General features: G+C 36.7%; 1 protein-coding gene across 1 annotated transcript in view; it reads left to right on the forward strand.

The window, feature by feature from the left end:
* Positions 1-17427, forward strand: part of mib1 (mind bomb 1) — a 327741-nt gene that overhangs the window by 147726 nt on the left and 162588 nt on the right. The gene's annotated exons all lie outside the window — the stretch shown is intronic.

Here is a 17427-nt window from a genome sequence, read left to right on the forward strand (position 1 = left end):
AGATCAAATAAGGTGTCGTATTTTGGATACCTTTCGTATATCTCGGTGAAATACGCAGCTACGTATTTATACGTGCATTATGCGAAGGTTTAAATTTTTGAAATTTATTCGATTTGCGATAATGCATGTCGTAGTGTACCATACGTAGAATTAAGCATATTGTAAAGGATGAGAGATGTTTTTTGAAATTAGGTAACTTGTGAGAGAAGAATCACTATAGCTAATATCAATTCCGTAGAAAATACTGATAGTAGGGGAGACATGAGGCAAATAGTATCACAATAATCTGAAATGATCAGTATCAGCCTCAAGTTTGAGTTATCTCATTCCTGTTGGACTTATTATGTAGTTACATTGTTTGGCTAACATTTTCCGAGAAATAAATTGTTTGGATTAGGAGTTTTCCATTATCCTCAAAGGCAATGATCGAGAACTCGACCATAAGCGTCCGTGACCCCTGGAGCGTTCTGGAACGAATTGACTTGCAGCATAAGCGTGATTAAATTATCGAGTTGGCCATAGAGTCGATTGCCACGAGGGACGTTCTCTTCTCTGAATTTTATGTGGAAAGTTATCGCAGCTGGCATGGGTGGGCTCGGTGCTTGAGCCGGACCACGCTATCAAAAACCTAAACAGATTTAAGCGGATTTTAAATAAAATAGTTTTTTTGCGGCAAATTATGAATTTTTTAGCGAACAGGTTTAGCGGATTTCATCGGAAATAATTATTCGTGACAAACATGTTTTTATTAGGATCGGTCACTTATTCGCAAACATGGCGCGTTTCCTTTTAACTGCCCATTCAGATCTATTCTGGGCTATCTGCATTCTTCTCTTCTCTGCTGATCTTGAAATTGCGAGACTTGTTCTTGGAAGATTTTTAGTGGATTCAACATCACTTTTCAACCTCTTCAGTTTTACATTACAGTCCTACCGACTGCGCCAAATTATGTTACGGTCGCGAAATATGTAGTACGAGTAAACTTTCTGGGTGGTGCATCTCTAGGCACCTCCACCAGGACCAAGTACACCATCATAAACTTGAGGTTTTACTTCTAATCTTTGTATCAACGGCGAAAAATTGCGCAGGATTCTGAGTATACGTATGTATTACCTATTTTAACACAGTTAGATGTGTAGGCAGCCTAAATCTATTTTGACTTTTTATTGCAGTAGGAGGATGAGGAAGGGTACGGTTGCAAAAATTATGATGAGAAAAAAATGGAAACACAAAACACCCTAGGTTGTTAGGTACATGAAAAAGAATTGAAGCAACTTGTTGAAATTAAATCCCAAAGCTTCACTTATTCAGTATTCAAGGTTGCGTACATCGCACTGAGCGCCAAAGAACAGAAATACCGTCGTCCAGTCTCCAAAATCTCGCTGGAAGTTCAATCGACACGGACGAGGGCGACATCATCCATTGAGAAATTCTGCAGTAAATTCAAACCTCGTATCCCCCTGTAAGATTCTCCTCTCAAACATCACGTATTCATTATTAATGTTACGTACACGTATTTGCTTGCTAATTCTCCTATGAAGGTGAAGACTGAAGGTAACTTACTTCTGGCAAGGTAACTTACTTCTGGCATCAAGGGCCAATTCTGTCATTTTTTTTACGGTACATGAAATGTCTTCTTTCGGTAAGCCATGCAACGCGTTTCGCATTCTACGTGACTCTTCGTTGCCAAACAAGGAGATTAAATCAATGTCCTGAAACATCAATGCGGCATTAGTAATAAAAGTTGAAATTTCTTATAAAATTATTGATTTCAATAATATTATCAATATAAAATGAATTTTTTAAAATTTAATTTAACATAAATGAATGTATAATACATGGTAACAACATAGAATAAAAATAATTACTTATGTACTTTAATTATTTTCATTTGAATGAAACATTTTGAATTTTGAAAATGCCCCGGTACCTCCCTGATGGGCATCACTGATGGGTACGGACCAGATTTAATGAATGTGCAGTGCATTGCACGTGTTCAGCAAAAGGTTTATCGTACTTTATTCTTGCTCGACGACGTCCGTTGATTTTTTGTTGGCAAAATTTGCGTCCTAGGCATGTGCCTATGTTACCTATACCCACCCATAAATACGGCCCTGTACAACAGACAACAGCAAAACAACCACTAGTCCTGACGGTTACCAGTACCTTTTTAGAAGCATTTTGTACAGAGAAGAAATAACGAGCGAAGCAACGAAATAAACGAACGGGCATCAGTTGCAGGACATGAGTTTCTCCCTGTCTCGCTCCGCTAGCTCGGTGCCACATACTAAATACATTATTACGGTAGTATATGGTTGTTACTTGGCTGTATACTGTCGTTGCTGGAAACGAAAATAAACATAAAATCGAATATAAAACTCTATACGAGCAATAAATCTAAAAGTTAGTTCAATTAAATACATAAACATAACTATTTCCCCAAGTTTGGCGTCCCCGTCACACGCTACTACTTAACTGTCCTTGTGTGCTGCGTTGCTATGTCCGCGTACCAGTAATGGTAGGGGTAGGGTTGCTGGGCTGGAGCGAAGTTTTTAACAAAATCTCGAAATTGCATTATTCTCGTTCACTTTTGAAAGTTTTATGTCGGAGAAAACTACGATACGACGGAATGTTTGCCCGAGTTGCCCTCTCGCCTTTCCCCCTCTTATACATAGCAGATTCAAAAAAGAGTAAAATTGTGTATCGTATCGTATCGTATCGTGTGTGTTGAACTAGGACGACGACGACGACGACGATCGTCGAGAGAGTAAGGTTCGCGGAATTTGTACACCTCTTTGCCCCGTGTTATCGCGTTCGGGAATCGCCAAAAGGAAATTTAGAAATATTTCAAAAACTTACTGGCGTGTGCTCTATACACTTACACATATGTGCACTAGTACAAGTAGGTATATACGAGAGAGTTTGGTGTATCTCGACTACATCTATGGGTCCACCACCACCACACTCCTTGTGCTCGCTGCTCAGCGTTCGTTGGTTTGGTGCGCCTTTTCCACAACGACGATGGTATGTGTAGAGAATTGAAAAGTTAGTCGTGTGTACCGTGAAATTTTATAAATTAACGTTCCGCCGATCGAATCTGCAGCACGGTGAAGACCCAGAACCCTCGAGCGTACCTAACGAGTTGTGGATTAAGAGCACGACGAAGGGCAAAGGGATATGTGTATATTCCTCGATTCTTGCGTATGTAATGTACGTAGACGTTCATGTATTAAAAAGCAATCGTGTAACGTAGAATGCGAACTCTCAGATTTTGACTCGCTTTACCTATTCATAGGTGCGAGAAAGCGAAAAATAATCCAAGATGCTGGAAAGATGATGGCGTGAGGTCGCGTATCCGTCGAGCGTCGACAAAGACGTAGTGGTTTTTCTCATTAAATTATTTATACGTGGAGCGTGAAGTAGGTATACGCTTTTGCGAGTTGGAATTTGCCACAAGCTGAGTAGGTAGTAAAGTCAAAGGTGAAGTTACCAAGGATTTCATCGTAGGTTTATTATTCTTTTGGTATCATTATCGAAATTGATGAATATTGATAGTTTTTGAAACTGTGTGTCCTTACTCGCTAGCGACCGGAGTTTGAACCCACATTAGGAATTTTAGCTGTAGAATTTGATGAAGGACATCAGTCATTTTTAATAAATTTTCAAGTTAATGTTATTCTGAAATTGTTCCAAAACAGTACAAGCAATGAAGTACATATTTTCAATAAAAAACTGCTGTAAACGCATATTTTCTTGGTGCAATAAGTAAAATCGGTTTATTTAAGGTAATAGATCCTTTAAATTGACTGAAAACATTTGAAGAGCTCTATTCCAAAAAGGGTCAAGTCATTTTTTTTTTTTTTCAAAAAAAAAAACATAAAAATTTTTGATGCTGAATTTGTTCTGTTTCCAAAATGTTGAAAAGTGTGGAAGGTTGGTTCACCTTTCCTCTCTTAGACAAAAAAATAAATCGCTCGTAGAAAAATTTACTTTTTCGAACGTTGGTACCACTGAAGTTGAGTAGGAATCTCCGTAAAAATGAGAAATCCGCTATTTTAAGCCGTCTAAACTGCACATTACGTGCCCCCCCCTCCCAATGGATCAAATCTTCGTTTTCCAACTTTGACTGTCAAAACATTCGTTTAGGTAACTGTCAACCGATTTTCATCTGATTGGTAACCTTTTTCTGGCATTTCTTCAGAAAATCCAAGTTTAAAAATGATGAAAAACGGAATTACAGTAAAAAAAAAAAATTGATTCCACTTTTCGGTAAATTTTTTCAATACATTCTCAACACACAATGAGTAATCAATGATCCGTATTATGCGCATCTCCAATGGCAACTTTCGGTACTTTCGGTAAGGGTTGATTTTGTTGCATATCGAAGCACATTGTAAGGATGTTCGAATCATTTTGCGATTCGCGAAGTATATTTTCATAAAATCGTTGGGCACGACTTATGTACCTACCTACTTTCAACGCCAACTCACTTTCTTCTTATTTGATGTTGTTTTGGATATCCCTGTTTTTCTCATCGCAAAACGAAAAAATAACAGTTCTCGGATTGCCGAAACCCAAATTGAAATATATTGACAATCGTCATCTGTCAATGTAGTCGCCATTTGATGGCGAATATCCCAACTACTTATTCTATTCAATTCAGTTCAGTTCAGTTCAAAATATTTATTAAATACCGATCAATTCATTTACAAAATAAGCAAACGAAACGCCCCACTGTACCAAAGGCATAAAACTCTCAAATTACATTGCTGCAATGGAGGAATTCGCGTTTTTCAAAAATTGATTTGAAAATTTAGAAAATGATGTGCAAGAGAGTTAATTTTTTCTAATGAATTTTAAATGAAGTGTGAACTTCACACTTTTCAGGAATATACCTTTTTTCCTGCTGAGTTTTTCATGTTGACAAAAAACTACGCAGAATAAAAGCCTATACTAGTTATTATAAATACAATTTTGATGAAGGAAAGTTGAAATTTCTATTAATAGGAATATAAATTTTATCATCACGCCTACAGGATGTTTTCTTGATGTTTGCTTTACACGTGCATGATCCATTGCGGATTTATTAGTGGTACTGGTTAATTTGCCTTCCTTGGAGTACCTATAAAAAAAATTGATTCCATTTTATTTCCTGTAATATGTTTTAATGCCTAGATGAAAGTTAAATATATTATTCTTTACCATGTCTTTAAAGGTTCTGTTGCTTCTGCATTTATATTTATAATCGTGTTCGAAGCAATCACTAATTGATAAGCATCTTTATATTGATTAACTTTTGCGTTTTCGATGATTATGGAGTCGTTTCATTCAGCTGACACTTTCCAGTTCCACTGACAGTGTCTACAGTTACATCCACAGTATGTGGTTTACCTTTCTGATCACTTGTTTGCATTATACAAGAGCTACATAACAAACTTTTGTATCTGCTCAGTGATCAGTGAATGCAGGCGATCTGCCCGACGCTAGGGCTCTCCGAAAGCAAATATCCTTCCTCAATGGGTCGAATTGACCCTTCATAAAAATAGTCCGAAATATTTTTAAAATGTATTATAGGGGCACGCGTCGCACTCTAGGTATTCAAATTCACTCGGAGCCTGCTGCGAAATGCTCCCCCGGTGAATTGCCCTTACATGAGCATCGAGAGCAGGTTTCGTTTCGAATGTCGACGGGGGTCTACAAATTTTACAACGGCTGGAAAAAGAATATCACATTAAAAAATTAACATATTTATATCTAATTGCTAATTTATAGAAACATTTCTTTAGTATAAAATGTGATGTTTAAATATTTTATTTAAAAAAAAAATCAACTCTACCACATTTCCTTTTCATGAATATTGCTCATTGAAAAATACAAATTCTCCCTATCAACTATAAATGATTACTGAATTTTATTCCTTTTTCGTTATCAGTGCACAATTTTAGTGATTTTCCAAAGAACTTTTCTACATAAGAGAGCAACTTGCAACGCGAATTAGCGATGCTCTCAAAGTGGTCATCTTTCAAATAAACCACATTCAAGGTAGCTTCAGCTGCATGGAATAGATTCGCTAAGTATGGCCGATAGCAGTTCAATAACGCTGCGTTCGTCTGAAGAAAAAACACATGAAATAATAATATTTTAAGCACTTTGATGTCTAATGAATACTCGCCCAAGCTTGTAGAAATAATATCTCCCCGAAATGTAAGGGTGATCTTTGTCCACCTTCAGCTGGTTCATTAGATAGATATTTCCGTCTCCTAAGTCACTCACACACGCGACTACTTCAAATCCGATATTGTTGAGTAACATTATTGCGGTAAACCAACTTTCTTTTGTCATTTTTTGATCAAAGTCTGTGAAAATGACTTGCTTCCATTTAGCTGTGTGCCCTCTCGCCATTATAACTTGCATTTGTTTGCATGGTCCCATTACCTTCAAAGTACATATAAACAATACTTTAAAAGTTGAATTTATTTATGTACGAGGCTACATTCAAAAGTAAGGTTCCCACCCTTGTAACTCTGGAACGAGTGAAGATACAAAAAAAAAAAAAAAACAGATTCGCATTCTACGAATATTTTACTACTTTTCTAAATATTTACAATTTAATTTTATACATTTTTCAACCTTCAAATTAACTTTTAAAATTTCAAACTCGTTGAGCTTTTCCCAGTCAAAATTCCTTGCGATTTTCCTTTAAAACGGAAGATGAAGTGTGAAATCGTACTTGAAAAATCTGGATGGAAAGCTCAACGAGGTTGAAATATAAGAGTTGGTTTAAAGATTGAAAAAATGTATCAATTTGAATTATAAATACGTAGAAAAGTAGTGAGATATTCGTAGAGTCCGAATCCGTTTTTTTTTTTTTTAAATGTATCTTCACTCATTCCAGAGTAACAGGGGTGGGAACTTTACTTTTGAATATACCCTCGTACATCGTTGCTCGCGTTATTCGTCGAATATTCTTTTTCAAACGATCTCTGAAACATTTAAAAATTCGCATCAGAAATGAACGAAATAACGAAAAAACAGAAATGCCATTGGTATTTGTACGTATAAATGACGCATGTGATATTGACACAATAAATCGAATCCGTCACCTTTGCTTCGACTTCGCCAACGATACCATTATTTTTCATTCGAAAGCGGCACCAAATTACATAGTTTCTTTTACGCTGCCGCCGCATTCGCACGAGTAAAAGCACGCGATCGTATATATTTCCAACATGTACTCCCTCTTTTCCCTTTGTGTTCACTCATACGCTCGTTATTTTGAGAACTACCTACCGACTTTGAATCACAGTTTCAGTATTATTAAATATACCTACCTTACGTACGTAGACTTTCAGTTACCTAAGGTTCCTAGGTTTAATGATACCGCGGAAAAATTTTCAACTACCTGGTAATAATTACTTATTTGGTGGCCGAAAATGAAAAAATACCGTCTCGTAACGTTAAAAACTATTCGTTAAGCATTTCCTGGTACATACATAAAACATCTCCCCGAACCCGTCTCACCAGTACCCAAACAACCACTTCTGAAACTGCATAGCATTATAGGTACCTTAAAAGTAAGTACCTATACCGCAATCGCACACACCCTCATGCATACTGAGAAGGATAAAAAGCCAGCAGCGAAAGCGGCGATAAAGTACCTTATACTACCGACGGAGCTAAAGGAAAAAAAAACTAAAATAAAATAAACGAGATAAGAAAAAGGCTCCTCCACCGCTCCGTTATGTGTATTAACCTCTCGAAATCACGCGATTTCTTTCGAACACTTTCATTTATTTCACAAAGGTTAATTCGCTTTCCCCAGGTATCGCTTAGATATGCGTCACAATGACTCTCTTTTCCCCTCACTGTGGAATATTTTCCTGTACGAAGTTTTTTCGGTGTAGTTACTTACTGCTGCGTGGTCTTCTTGCTTGCTGTTGCGAGTGGAAAAAATATCATTGGATGGAAGAAAGTGTTGTTGAATGGGTTATTGCAATGTATTTTTTCATTTTGTTGTGCCATTTGTGAAGAACTGTAAAACTTGGGTCTAGTGGTTGCATTTTATGTGCTGTGTGTGGTGGTAAGGTCAGCATAAGAGTTCCTGCGGTTAATTTTGAGTTGAAAGGCGTTCGGAAAAGATTTTTAGCTCTAGATGTGCTCCTGGAGGAGAGATGTGGTTCCTCAAAGAGGAGGAATTTTCGAAAAAATGGTGTTGTTTTCAATCTGACCTTACCCAACCTGTTTTGAAAAAAATGATCTTGTACCAAAAGATTTTCTTTAAAATTCTGCGTTAAGCTAGTTGCCCATCAAAATCCAAGACCACTTTTAGGGTTGTACCGGGGAGTTCAAAAATTTGCAAATCACTGATTTTGGGATGAATCCGTGTTTTGAAAATATTTTCTTCTCAAACGTTTCGCATTATTGATCTCAAAACATGAAAAAATATCGGGTTTTGATGCTAGGGGAATTGTTTTGGAATGCAGTAGTGCCAATTTTTTTTGTCATTGCCATTTTCAAAAAATCGAGAAAAATTGCTGAAAATTAGTCGAATTTTTTCGTTTGTTTGATTTTGACAACATCTACCGAAAAATTGGCACTACTGTATTCCAAAACATTTCTCCAGTTTCAGAAATGATATTTTTTGAGGTTTCAACAACATTGATGCAAAATATTTGGGAAGAAAAAATTTTCAAAACTCGAATTCACTCAAAAATGAGCAATTTGCAAATTTTCAACCGTTGAGTAGGACTCTAAAAGTGGTCTAGGATATGATGGTAACGGCCTAGTTCGATGCAGAATCTCAATACACCAACTTTTGGAGTTGGCCTTTTCCCCAGTACAGGCTGGGAAGGGGCTGCAACGAATAAAACAATTTTTCAAAAATGCTTCCTTTTCGAGATCTTGAATCTCTATTCCAGGGGCACCTCCAGAGCTGTAATTTTTCTTTGAGAACCTTTCAATTCAAAACGAAAGTTCCTACTGAATTTTTGTTAAGATCCTTACGCCATTTTTTCTCCCAAAATCCATCCTAATTCGAACACTTGATTGGTACTTTAAAGATGAAAATCTTCTTCAGTTTTGCTTTCTTTTGGTCTTCTTGGGTGAAGTGTAGTTGATGTCAGTTGATCCGCCTTATCTATTCCGCCCATATTTTTATCATACACATTGCATCAGATGATAGTTTTGCCTGAACTTGCGACTATTCGCCAATTCGGCTAGTCAACTTGAAGTGTACCAGTACCTACTTTCCTTTCAAATTCTTGGGTTTGGTTGCATACGCAAAATCGATCGGTCTTATGCTCTTCTATCGCCATGAATGGTTATTTTATGCCATGTTCACATTTCGGATTTCATGATCGCTAGAATGTTTAATCGCAATTCCCAAAAGAACGAACCGAATTGCCATCATTGATTATTCCTACGACCTCGAACTAACTGCGTCGCGGGCTCAGCACGTATTCCCCTTTCTCCTACGCTGTCGTCGCACGAAAAATTCGATCTCACCCTTTGAAATGAAAAAATACTCACTGCCACCTTCACACAACAACAACGTATACCACCTCGAAACGCGAGATAATGATCGTAAATTTACCTTAGGACCCTTCACCTGTAATTAACGACGACGTGTACTATCGAGTGGTGGTGGGGAAGGTGAATAAAAAAAGCAGAACAGGAACACGGGAAAAAATCCGAGCGAAAGAAAAAAGAAAAAGAGGAAACTTCAACTCGAACCTCGCCTATTCCGCTAACAACGCCATTATCACTCCACTCGATTTTAACGCCGCTAATTATGTACATAAAACGAGAACCCGCACATACATCTTAAGGTGGTACCTCTTTCTATCACCTCGCTCGCGTTCCTCTATCTGAACGATACCGATGGTGTAAAAGAATAACGTGACGATAGCCTCCTTCGCTCCGCAATTATTGCCGCATTATCGTACACTTATCGTAACCCAGACGCGAAACCGCCGGCACGCCGCCTTCATACGATACGGTTATGCAATTTTATTAACGTCGTTTACAATACTCGTAAAAACGCCTCCTTCGACGGTCGTTCGCGAGTGTTCGCTCGTTCCCTATACTAGCTGGCTAGATCGCTCACTTGTCTTCTTCACCCTGCACTCCATTACCCATCATGGCTCTTTCTATCGAGCTTATACGTACATAGATAGATGTATGTAGTTTTGCCATCGTGGAATAGCGTGCTGCATTAACGCAATATAAATACGCCACATATAGTAGTATAATTGTAACACGTCTTTCAGTATGTCGTGTACAGTGTACACAGACAGACAGAGGAACGCACCGAAAAAACGTATCGTCCGAGACCCTCACCTACCTCTTGCTCATCGTACCCCTTTTTCATTTCTACACGTCTCCCAATTTTCTCTACATAGCACACGCTACAAGAAGATAAAAGATTTTCGCCGGCATAACACATAAAGACGGAAACGCGATACGGGGTGAAATTTCCTTTCCAGATAATTTTCTCAATGGGATTATTAAATAACGGTAATGAAGATGCGGTGGCGGTAGCAGCGGCGGTCGCGGCCGCAGCCGCGAAACCCCGACGCTTTTATTTCTTTCGCACGATTAATCGACTCGAAAACGAGGCGAAATCCGCCACCAGTCCCTCTTCCCACCCCCATCGTGTTCCTCTGCTGAGCTTACTTTACGTTCATCGTCTTGGCGAATTTCTTCCTTCAAAGCAGCGAATTGGGGTAGTTGCCAATGATGGCGTTCCTTAAGTGAGTCGTTAGCTCGTTCTATGTACAATTGCACGAGTTTTGCAAAAATACTCGTAATGATGAAGTGGTGCTTCAACATGGTCGTCAGTTTTTGAAAAAAAAAACACAATATTGATCACGGATGCTCCAAGAGGTATCCATATCCAATTTAGCCTAAAATCCATTCGCTGGTGTCATTTTGTTTGGTGCAAAAATTGTTCTTTTTTATGTATTTCTCGAAAATAATTATCTCTTATCGTTTGGTAAATGAATACATGTTTACCTTCGACTTGACATCCAGCTCTAGCACCCGTATTTTGGGTGTTTCAGCACAAAAATGAGTAATCGTTGACTTTTCTTTTGGAGGAAAATTGGAGGGAATACTACCATATAGGTACGTAAAGTTGTGGGAGGATCTCAAAACGCTGCCAGGAAAATTTTCGGAACGCTGACTTGTACCATCACTTTTCTAATGTGATTTCAAATTTTGAAATTTATATTGAAAATGAAAAATGTCGTGACTGCTAAGCAGTGAAATTGACTGTTTCAAATTTAGAGAGTAGGAACAGCATTTGTGAAAATTTTCCAATTTTTTAATGTGTTCAAAATCGAACTTTTTTTGTAAGTCATGCAAAATCTCTCGAAATGTGAAAAAAATATAGAAGCAAAGTTTTTCATTTTCAATCAATTAATAATTCAAATTAGGGTCGAAAATGATAATCAACAACTGTACAAAAACGAAGAAAAATATGGTATGTAAATGTACTGAATGACGAAAATTCGAAAAAAAAAAAACAATTGCGATGACTTACCTGATAATGAATTAAGACTTCGTTTTTACACATCCTTTGATAAATAAAGCACAAAAGATTTACTTTAAAAGGTACATTAAAACGCGGAATATTAGCTTAGGTCTAAACTAATTGGAAGACTGAATAATTGATCCAATATTTTCACAAAATTCTTTGAATTCTCTGTTATTAAAATGTTTTTCATTGTCAGAAGGAATTTTCATGGGACACCCACATTGGCAAATTAATATATTGCAAATAAATTTATTTACATTTGCAGCATCTGCTGATTTTGTTGCTTTAGCAAAGGCTAATTTGATTGCCTTACAAGTTCCTGCAAGTATGTAAGAATTTTCTTCAGTTGATTCCAACGGTGATAGTGGGTCACATTCTGGTACTTAGATTGGTTTTAATAAGCCTAGTTTTAGTCCTGGTTTTCTTTTTCTAATTTTACATTCATGACAAGATTTTATGCACGATTTTTCAACATCTTTGATCGAATATGGCCAATGAAATTTATTTTGTAATTTTTCAGCAGTTTTTTTGATTCCAAAATGTCCTCCTCCGATAGTTTTATCATGATAGGCTGAAATGATTTTTTCTGTTAAATGGGAGGGGATAGCTATTGAATTATTTTTAGGGTGTTTCAATTCAAAAATTCCTTCTCTATTCAGAATGTATCTTCGGCTAATTTTTTGAAATTTTGAGAGCTGTTTTTTGGGAATTTTGTCAGGTTTATTATTTTCAATGGAAATGAGTTTTTTATAGAAATTATCTTTCAATTGCTCCAGTGAAAAATTTAGAGTTCATTCTAGGCTCAAATAATCTGGAACAGTATTTGTTTTTCCTAATTTATGCATAATTTTGAAATTCAAATCCTGATAATTTATGAGTTAACCTATTCTCGAATTTGGATCTTTTGGATTTTTGTAATGTATTAAGGGCTAGTGGTCTGTGTATACAGTAAAATATTTACTAAAACAGTAATCTCTAAAATGTTGAATTGTTTCAGTTTATGCTGTTAATTCTAGGTCATAAGTATAAAGTTTTTTCTGACGTGGTCGTAATTTTCTACTAAAAAATGCTATTGGGTGAATTTTATTGGTAATTTCATTTTTTTGGGAAATGATACCTCCTATTGCAATTTCTGAGGCATCAGTTTACACTATTGTTTCAAGTGGCTCATTATAGATTCCTAGTACAGGTTTAGTTATTAAAGCATGTTTCAAAGTTTGAAAAGCTTAATCGGTATAATCAAAAACATTTCGAGTTTTTTAAAATTTCAATGTAAATTTTAAAATTTGAACTCCCTGCGCGTAGAAAATTGTGGTTCCAGTCAGAGATCCAAAATTTTTCCTGCCATCTTTTGAGATCCTCTCACAACTTTTATCAATTCCCTCCAATTTTACAAAAAAAAAAAAAAAAAAAAAAAACAAGACGATAGCCCACTCTACTCAACACTAACGAAAATTATTACATTACGAGTCATGAAGAAAAAACCAACCTTCCGAAGTGAAACAACGTGAAACACCACGCCTGCTAAAATTTCTCCAAGAAATTACCCCTATCCTCGTTCTCGTCCCATCACCGACCCATTTGTCAGTAGTAACAACAGCAAAAAAAGAACAACCTCATTCTCGAGGAATAAAATCGAGTTAATTTTCCTTCGATACGTATAAAAAAAATAATAATACTAAAATGAACGCTAACAAATTACACTTTATATTAACGTTGTTTAATCCTCGTAAAATTTTTACAACTTGAACGTCGTTGTAGCAAAAAAAAAAAGTATCTCATATCCTCGTTCGTCGTAGTAGCACTACATCGTCGAATGAGTTTTCATTTTCTCTGTCTTTTTTTTTATACTTCATTTTCTGCACTCTGCACTCGAATTGTATTTTTCATTCATTGCGTCGTCGTGTTTTTCATCTTTTTTTTCCTGCAGTGTGTGTGTTTTTCTTTCTTTTACTCTATTTCGTCGTTACACAACGAAATATTTTTTTTTTGCCGCTAACGTAACATTCTGTCGGCTGGAGCCGCATACTTTACCTTGTATAAAACTATAGGGGTGAAACGAACCCGTTGGACTCGGCTGTACGTACACATTCCACAATAAATTGTTCATATATTTACATAAATAAATTCTAGGTGAATTTCTGCGCTTAGCTTTTACCCAAATACAAACATCAGCTCGTTTCTTCTAACCGGAGAAAAGACAGAGAGAGAATCGTCGCGTAGGTAGAAAGATATTATACGAATGAACGTGAAAAAGCACAAACAAACACGAGTGAATGAAAGAAAGCCAAACAGGCAGCAGAAAAAAAAAGAAGCTAACATATAAAATAGCATCAAAAATATATACGCCAAATAAAAACCTACCTACCGTAGTACGTATAACACAAACGTCGCTTTTTTTCGACTCCCTCCTCCCCCGAGCTTTTGTTTCGTCCATCTCTTTCCATCAATAACCCCTATATACGGAAGGAACAAAGAGCCGGTATATGGTATACGTAGAAAAAAGGTCAGGTACAAGTTGCGCGAAAACGCAGCTTAACATCGATAAACACCATAAGGCTATCGAGAAGTTATACGAGTGCTGAAAAATGGTTCATTACCAGTCGAACAAAAAAAATATGAGGTTCTCGTCGTCGGCGAAAAAATAAAGAAAAAAAAGGGTTCCTTTTACAGCAGAGAGTTTTTAATTTCGCGTCGCTCACGAAGAGAAAAAGCCTACGCTCGAATTTACTCCCCCGATCCGCTCTCCTTTGTACGGTTGTGTGTTTGTGCCCCGCACTTATACTGTTGGATATACAGACAATAAGATCAAATTCCTACAGAACTTGTAAAATATCAATTATGACGTCACAATGGTATACGATGGACGACCTTTTCGCGCGGTGCGATATCGAATCCGCGCGCGTTAATTTCATTTGACCTTTGAAACAAGAAGAGCTTTATACCACGTGTGTGTTTTCACCTTTCATCTTCCATTTTGGTTGTTTTTTTTTTCGCTTTTAGTTCTACCGTGCATTTTTTTCCCTCGAAATAAATTCGGTGGAAATACTCGCGGAAAAAATGTCGCTTTTGGTGGACGACGACAAAAATCCTCCAAATTCCATCGCCATTATCTCCGTGCGAATCTTTCGATCGTTTGGAAAACAACGCGCGCGATAAATTCGCTGCACACAGACACCCTTAAGGGCATTTAACAAGTTCATGTGTTAGGAGAGAGAGATAAAAAAAAAAAAAAACGAAAAACAACACAATGAACGAATATACTACCTATGGTAAAGAAAAAGGGTCAAAATTATACGAACCGTTTAAAGCCAAAAAGGTCTTTGGTCGGTATATCCGCGAGCAAAGCGGTCGCCATGTTAAAAACTCTCCCAACGAGAGTAAAATTCATCGTAATAAAAGCTTCGCGCATAGGACTCGGCCCTTATATGAAATATGTTCGTTTTATTTACTCGTTTTTCGTTTTGGCGTTGCTGTTTTTTTTTTTATTTTCTATTTTTTTATTCTCATGCCCCTAATAAGTACTATACGCGATCTGGGTATAATACCGGTTCATACGCATAAATTGCACCCATAAAAAAGCATTTCGCTGTTTTGGGATTTTCCAAGGCGAGCAGATTTATTTCAGCCGTTAATGTAAGGCTGTCGAGGAGAAGAGGTGGGGGAGAAACGCGATATATGCACAAAATTTTTCTCCAGCTCGTTCATTTTGAATGGAATGGAAGCGTGAAAATACGATTTACTCAAACCATCGTGGAAGCGTAAACAAGCCGCCAATCGAGCGGTTTTATTCTACCGTTGACCAATAAATCGCCTGTAGTGGGATTATTAGCGCCATTTTTTAATGCGAACCGGTTCTATTTTCGTGATGGCAGGTGTATCTGTCCAATACCTGTGATTACCTGGTTTACCTGCGAGTGATTCGTCGTCGTCGGCTCGCGAGAATAGGTGGAAATGTAGGTCAACTGGTTCTCAATTCAACTTCGGCTGGAGGCTGGAGGAAAAATATGAAATGTATCAAAGATGTGAAGTTATGGGCGATCTTTGATTATGAAGTACTCTATTGTAGTCAAAGTTGGCTATAGGGTTAAATTTTTTGATACCTGCATATTTTTTTCTTAAACTGAACAAAGTTACTTGAATTTTTTTTCGAAGGTAGAAGAAAAATCAGAGATTACCTACTTGATCTATCCTAAACATATTGGGATTAAAATAGGCAGCGCATGATCAAATTTTGTTGACGTAGATTCCTACTCTTCATTACTTCGCGCCGCCAACTCACAAATCCATGGTTATATCAAGAATAACCATAAACAATAGGTCTCATCAACCAGAGCGACGCGACGTCATTCGCATAATTGTAATGGTTGAGATAGTACCTATCTCAACATCTCTTCGTCTTAGTATAACAAATTTTATTTTTGCAATCCCGAGATCGTCTCGGGTGCCAGTTTGTATGCCGTACTCAACAGCTCCACCGGACACTTCTTGAAGAATGGAGTAGATTGCGGTTGCTGCTATATCCGGTTATTAACGACAAAGATGAATTTGCCACCGGAAAAAGTATTATTGTCATTGCAGCTGGCAAATCCACTAAACTAACTAAGATTAAGCTCGATACCTGAAAAGAATAGAAAAACAAAAAATTAAGACATTCGTGTAATTTGGAAATTATAAATAGCAAATACAATTACCAAGAAATTGGCGTTAGAAATGAATTCAAATAGAAATTATTTAAACCTCGAAAATGAAAGCCAAGTGATCGAGGAGTTGTAAAAAGCATCGATTATAAGAATTTCTTCAAAAAGAATGAGGCTTCTGTAGATTTCCAAAATTAAATTTCAAGATCCTGATGAAATAATAGATTAAAATTAATACCCTAGAAATTTTTAGTGTAATTTCATCGCCTGCTAATTTTACCGATTGGTTTCTCCTCTAGTTTTTATAGGTTTCCCGAAGGAAAACTTGAATGTCATCCTCAAAAACACATCTTTCCATTCTCTTATTTGAACAACTCCGATAGCTCACATAGACAAATTTTCGCGCTTCTCGAAACCGGAAACCCACAGAACATCGGACTCCATTAAATTATTTCGTTGTGATGTGAGAATTTTTCCTGGCGAGCTGTCGAAGTTTTCAAAAAAAAAAAATAATGAAAATCTGTGTTCAAATTTTGATTGTGTTCTTCACCTTTACGTACAGAAGTTGGTCAAATGTAACCTATGCTGTTGATTGACTGACGTGAGATCTTTGTTGGTGCTTTTTTTAGTAATATTTCAATCATTAGAACCTGGTTCAGTAGCTGATTTATTGATAGTGGTGAAATCACTAGTATGCAACTTCTTTTCATCATCAGCACCTGGTTGAGTAGTTAATTTATTGAAAGTGGTGAAATTACTAGTAAGGAACTTCTTTTCATCATCAGCACCTGGTTGAGTAGTTGATTTATAGTAACCTTTAAAAAAATATTATTATTAAATTTAATCTATGATTGAAAAATTTATGCAAATAAAATTAAATTTTTTATTTAAAAAAATGAAAATAACAAAAAATTAATTATATTCATACCAATAATGAAGAGTGATATTCCAAAACTCGCTTTGTCCATTTTCACAACTTTTCAGGAGAGAGGAAAAACAGTTTCCCTTTAAACGGGTAAATTGGCTTTTTAGGCGAGTTTAGCACTTTATTTGGGTGGATTTATGAAGTAGGAGTGTAGGTATACATTTCATCCACTAAATACTGCTGAAAAAAATTTCAATAACAATGGACAAAGCGCGTTTTGGAACATTATTTTTTTTTTAATTTTTAGTGAATTGGCTATTTAGGTGCGTTTAACACCTCATTTTGGTAGGTTGATGATGTAGGAATGTGAGTTAATACTTCATCTA

This window comes from Planococcus citri, chromosome 1 (genome assembly GCF_950023065.1).
Source record: "Planococcus citri chromosome 1, ihPlaCitr1.1, whole genome shotgun sequence".
In the NCBI taxonomy this organism is placed as follows: Eukaryota; Metazoa; Arthropoda; class Insecta; order Hemiptera; family Pseudococcidae; genus Planococcus; species Planococcus citri.